We start from the raw sequence: 6,000 nt of genomic DNA, 5'->3' as shown, positions 1-6,000 counted from the left end.
ATGTAATAATGTAAGTGAAGAATTATACAAAATATAAGAAAGAGAGTAACAAATTCCAAACAAGTAAATAAGTAGAAAAAAATTGGTGAAATATAAAGTGTAGAGACCTTTGTCCAATGGTAGAAATAATTCAAATTTTGTCGACAAAAATGATGAATCGCTTCTAGAAAAATTGCAAATTTTTGAAAATATTTGAGGACAAACGTTTCACACAAGCTTTAAAATGCATTAAAAATCATAAAAAAATATAATAATAATTTATTTGGCAAAATATCACAATATTTTTTTATTTACATACAAAACACTGAATTCTAATCACACCTTAAGAAGTGATGAGAATTCAATGCAACGGCTGTTGAAATGGTGGACATCCATCCTATGACAAGCCCATGTTAAATTCATTGCTTCTGCGCCAATTTTGCATCACTTCCGGATCCAAAAAGAACATTTTCAGTACTTTTTTGGCGACTCTTTTTTTTTGCTGGGATGTTAACGTAGGCAATTTGAAAATATTTGAAACCATTTATAAAATTCTTGCATGCCATCAAATATTTGATGGGCACGATATAAGCTTGCTTTTGAGTTTTGAATTCATCCATATAAACTCTTTTGCAGTTAAGAAACAAAATTTTAACAATTTTTAATTTTTCCTCTCATTCCAGATTAAATACTAAATTAAAAAAAAAAAAATATATATATATAGTAACATCTACAGAATTCCATAAACTAATAATTCCACATGATCGGTATAATATTGGGACATAGTCCTTAGTGTAATACAAAACAAAAAAAAAACAATAATTTGATAGTGTATGTGTAAACAGTGTTATTTTAACTCCAACCTAAATAAAATAAAATAAATGCAAATAGCTCAACACAATATTTTAATACCACATATTGAATCTTTTAACTAAATAACACCTGCATATTCCAACCTTCTAAAAGTGAATAAAGAAATGAAAGGAAATTCATTACATTCAAATAAATGACCAATTGTATTTGTAAACCAGTAACGAATAAGTGAAATTTCGAATTTTCGAAATAATGGCGACCTATAAAAAGCTTTAAAAGAACCAATAAAATAAAAGTTCAATATTTTTAACTTAAGCGTCATAAGGAAATGATTAATCTCAAAGGATATCTCACAGAGGAATTCACTACAATGATCCATCAAATAATCATACATTGGGGAAGGATTTTTTAATCCTTGAGAAATAAATAGGTAAGTGAATTACAAATCAATTTCTAATTAAAAATATAAACAACCAATATATACGGCCGTCAGTTCGGCCAGGCCTCCACCACAAATTACTTGGGTTGCGGTAACACTTGCCGTAAAACTTCCTAACACCGTCTTCTAAATTGCAAGGTAGTCCATACGTGGTATATATTAAACAAAACAAGGCCGATTAAATACGTATATAATTTAGTTTGACAAAATTTTCTATAGAAATAAAATTTTGACAAAATTTTCTATAGAAATAGAATTTTAAAAAAATTTTCTATAGAAATAGAATTTTCAAAAAATTTTCTATAGAAATATAATTTTGACAAAATTTTTTATAGAAATAAAATTTTAACAAAATTTTCTATAGAAATAAAATTTTGACAACATTTTCTATAGAAGTAAAATTTTAACACAATTTTCTATAGAAATAAGATTTTGACATAATTTTCTATAGAAATATAATTTTGACAAAATTTTCTATAGAAATAAAATTTTGACAAAATTTTTTATAGACATTTAATTTTGACATAATTTTCTATAGATATAAAATGTTGACAAAATTTGCTATAGAAATAAAATTTTGACCAAATTTTCTATAGAAATAAAATTTTGACAACATTTGCTATAAATGTAAAATTTTAACAACATTTTCCATAGAAATAAAATTTTGACAAAATTTTATTCCTATTGACAAAATTTTCTATAGAAATAAAATCCCGACAAAATTTTCTATAGAAATAAAATTTTGACAAAATTTTCTGTAGAAATAAAATTGTGACAAAATTTTCTATAGAAATAAAGTTTATAAAAAAATAAAATGTTATTTTGTCAACAATAAAATCCCGACAAAATCTTCTATAAAAATAAAACAATTGACAAAATTTTGTATAGAAATAAACTTTTGGCAAAATTTCCTAAAGAAATAAAGTTTTGACAAAAATTCCTATAGAAATAAAATTTTGACAAATTTTTCTATAGAAATAAAATGTTGATATAATTGTCTATAGAAAAAAAATCTCGACAAATTGTTTTACAGAAATAAAATTTTGACAAATTTTTCTATAGAAATAAAATTTTGACAAAATTTTCTATAGAAATAAAATTTAGACAAAATTTTCTATAGAAATAGAATTTTGAAAAAATTTCTATAGAAATAAAATTTTAACAAAATTTTCTATAGAAAAAAATTTTGACAAAATTTTGTATAGAAATACAATTTTGACAAGATTTTCTATAGATATAACATTTTGATAAGATTTTCCACAGAAACAAAATTTTGACAAAATTTTCTATAGAAATAAAATTTTGACAAAATTTTCTATAGAAATAAAATTTTGACAAAATTTTCTATAGAAGTAAAATTTTGACAAAATTTTCTATAGAAATAAAATTTTGACAACATTTGCTATAAATGTAAAATTTTAACAACATTTTCCATAGAAATAAAATTTTGACAAAATTTTCTATAGAAATAAAATTTTGACAAAATTTTCTATAGAAATAAAATTTTGACAAATTTTTGTATAGAAATAAAACTTTGACGAAATTGTATAAAGAAAAAAAATTTTGACAAAATCTTCTGTAGAAATAAAATCCCGACAAAATTTTCTATAGAAATAAAATTTTGGCAAAATTTTCTATGGAAATAAAAATTTTGACAAAATTTTCTATAGAACTAAAATTTTGACAAAATTTTCTATAGAACTAAAATTTTGACAAAATTTTCTATAGAACTAAAATTTTGGCAGAATTTTCTATAGAAATAAAATTTTGATATAATTGTCTATAGAAATAAAATTTTGACAAAATTTTCTATAGAAATAAAATTTTGACAACATTTGCTATAAATGTAAAATTTTAACAACATTTTCCATAGAAATAAAATTTTGACAAAATTTTCTATAGAAATAAAATTTTGACAAAATTTTCTATAGAAATAAAATTTTGACAAATTTTTGTATAGAAATAAAACTTTGACGAAATTGTATAAAGAAAAAAAATTTTGACAAAATTTTCTGTAGAAATAAAATCCCGACAAAATTTTCTATAGAAATAAAATTTTGGCAAAATTTTCTATGGAAATAAAAATTTTGACAAAATTTTCTATAGAACTAAAATTTTGACAAAATTTTCTATAGAACTAAAATTTTGACAAAATTTTCTATAGAAATAAAATTTTGATATAATTGTCTATAGAAATAAAATTTTGACAAACATTTCTATAGAAATAAAATTTTGACAAGATTTTCTATAGAAATAAATTTTTTGCCAAATTTTCTATTTAAATAAAATTTTGACAAAATTTTCTGTAGAAATAAAAATTTTACATAATTGTCTATAGAAGTAAAATTTTAAAACAATTTTCTATAGAAATAAAATTTTTACATAATTTTCTATAGAAATAAAATTTTGACAAAATTTTCTATAGAAATATAGGTTTGACAAATTTTCCTATAGAAATAAAATGTTGACTAAATTTTCTCTAGAAATAATATGTTGACATAATTTTCTATAGATATAACATTTTAACAAAATTTTCTTTAGAAATAAAATTTTGACAAAATTTTCTATAGAAACAAAATTTTGACAACATTTTCTATAGAAATAAAATTTTGACAAAATTTGCTATAGAAAAAAAATTTTGCCAAAATTTGCTATAGAAAAAAAATTGACAAAATTTTCGATAGAAATAAAATTTTGACAAAATTTTCTATAGATATAAAATTTTGACAACATTTTCTATAGAAATAAAATTTGACAAAATTTTCTATAGAAATAACATTTTGACAAAATTTTCTATAGAAATAAAATCCCGACAAAATTTTCTATAGAAATAAAATTTTGACAAAATTTTCTATAGATATAAAATTTTGACAACACTTTCTATAGAAATAAAATTTGACAAAATTTTCTATAGAAATAACATTTTGACAAAATTTTCTATAGAAATAAAATCCCGACAAAATTTTCTATAGAAATAAAATTTTGACAAAATTTTCTGTAGAAATAAAATTTTGACAAAATTTTCTATAGAAATAAAATTTTGACAACATTTTCTATAGATATAAAATTTTAATAACATTTTCTATAGATATAAAATTTTGACAAAATTTTCCATAGAAATAAAATTTTGACAAAATTTTCTATAGAAATAAAATTTTGACAAATTTTTCAATAGAAATAAAATTTTAACAAAATTTTTTATAGATATAAAATTTTGATATAATTTTCTATAGAAATATAATTTTGACACAATTTTCTATAGAAATATAATTTTTGACAAAATTTTCTATAGAAATAAAATTTTGGTAGATTATTTTTGGCTCGAGTGGCAACCATGGTTATGAACCGATATGGACCAATTTTTGCGTGATTGGGGATCAGCTATATATAACTATAGACCGATATGGACCAATTTTGGCATGGTTGTTAGCGGCCATATACTAACACCGCGTACAAAATTTCAACCGGATCGGATGAAATGTGCTCCAATTATTTTTTTAATTGAAATGTCTTCAATCACAGAAATGATAGTATCACTTAAAAAATTAATTGAAGGTCAATTAAAAAATTAGTTGATCCAACCAAAAAAAAATAATTGATACTATTAATTTTTGTTTTAATTAATAAACAAGACAATCAATTAAAATTCAATTACATTTTTAATTGAATATTTTTTAAAACTAAATTCAGACTTTAATGGGAAAATTTTTCGAAAATTTTTTCTGTATAAAATCAAATTCAAAATCAAGTTTAATTTTATAATTAAAAAATAAATATCTAAATTAAAAAATTTAAGTAATTCAACTTAAATTACAATCAAAATAACAATTAACATTCGATTATATGACATTAAATTTTATATCCGTTAGATTAGCAAATAATGTCAAATTCAAAATTAAATTTAAATTTAAAATCACATCAAAGAAACTAGAAATACAAATAATATTCTAATTAAAATTGAAAGTTATTTATTTTAAATTAAAATATAATCAAAATAAAGACTAACATTCAATTAAATGACATTAATTTTATATAGCTATGTCTATGAAATACAAAATTATCTACTAATTTGCGTTAGATTTAAAATAAAAATTTAATTTAAAATCAAGAATAATTTTTCTTAATAAAATATACAAAAAATCAAAATAAAATTGTAATTGTAAGTTTAAATTAAAGTTGAAATTTTAAATTAAAACATAATAAAAAAAAAATAAAATTACTTTAAATAATATTAAATTTAATATAGCTATATGTATAAAATATTATGTACATATTTCTATAATATTTAAGATAAAAATTTAATTTAACAATAAGAATATTTTTTGAATACAATTATAAAATAAAGTTTAATTAAATTTTAACATAATCAAGTTTAATTTTATAACTAAAAAATAAATAAATATAAATAAGAATAAGTATCCAAATTAAAAAATTTAAATTTTAAATAAAATTCTAATTAAAATTGAAAGTTATTTATCAACGAAATCGGAATCCATCTATAATTGATTTAGTAATTACCAATTCGAACCTTAAACTCTCTGTTGATGTGTTGGAGTTTGGAATTCCGCTGACCATCGTCCAGTTATTTGCTCTATTGATCGTTCTGTTGCGAATACTATCGAATCGTGCTTCTATAACTACAAACGTACAAACTGGAATAAATTCAGAACTCTTATTAATAACAGTATCTCGATACGCAGCGAGCTTTTCAGCAGTAAGGCATCAGTTTCTAAAGAAATCGAAAACTTTACTTCCTCAGTTTTGCACGC

General features: G+C 20.6%; 1 protein-coding gene across 1 annotated transcript in view; it reads left to right on the top strand.

Moving 5' to 3' along the window:
- Positions 1 to 696: 696 nt before the first annotated feature.
- Positions 697 to 6,000, top strand: part of cv-2 (crosveinless 2-secreting protein) — a 234,315-nt gene continuing 229,011 nt past the window's right edge. The window contains exon 1 of the mRNA XM_075311125.1: positions 697 to 1,222. The gene's annotated coding sequence lies outside the window, so the exon portion shown is untranslated. The remainder of the gene's footprint in view (positions 1,223 to 6,000) is intronic.

Source organism: Haematobia irritans, chromosome 5 (assembly GCF_050003625.1).
Source record: "Haematobia irritans isolate KBUSLIRL chromosome 5, ASM5000362v1, whole genome shotgun sequence".
Lineage (NCBI taxonomy): Eukaryota > Metazoa > Arthropoda > Insecta > Diptera > Muscidae > Haematobia > Haematobia irritans.
The sequence above is the reverse complement of the archived record's forward strand: the minus strand, read 5'-3'. Positions and strand labels throughout refer to the sequence as shown.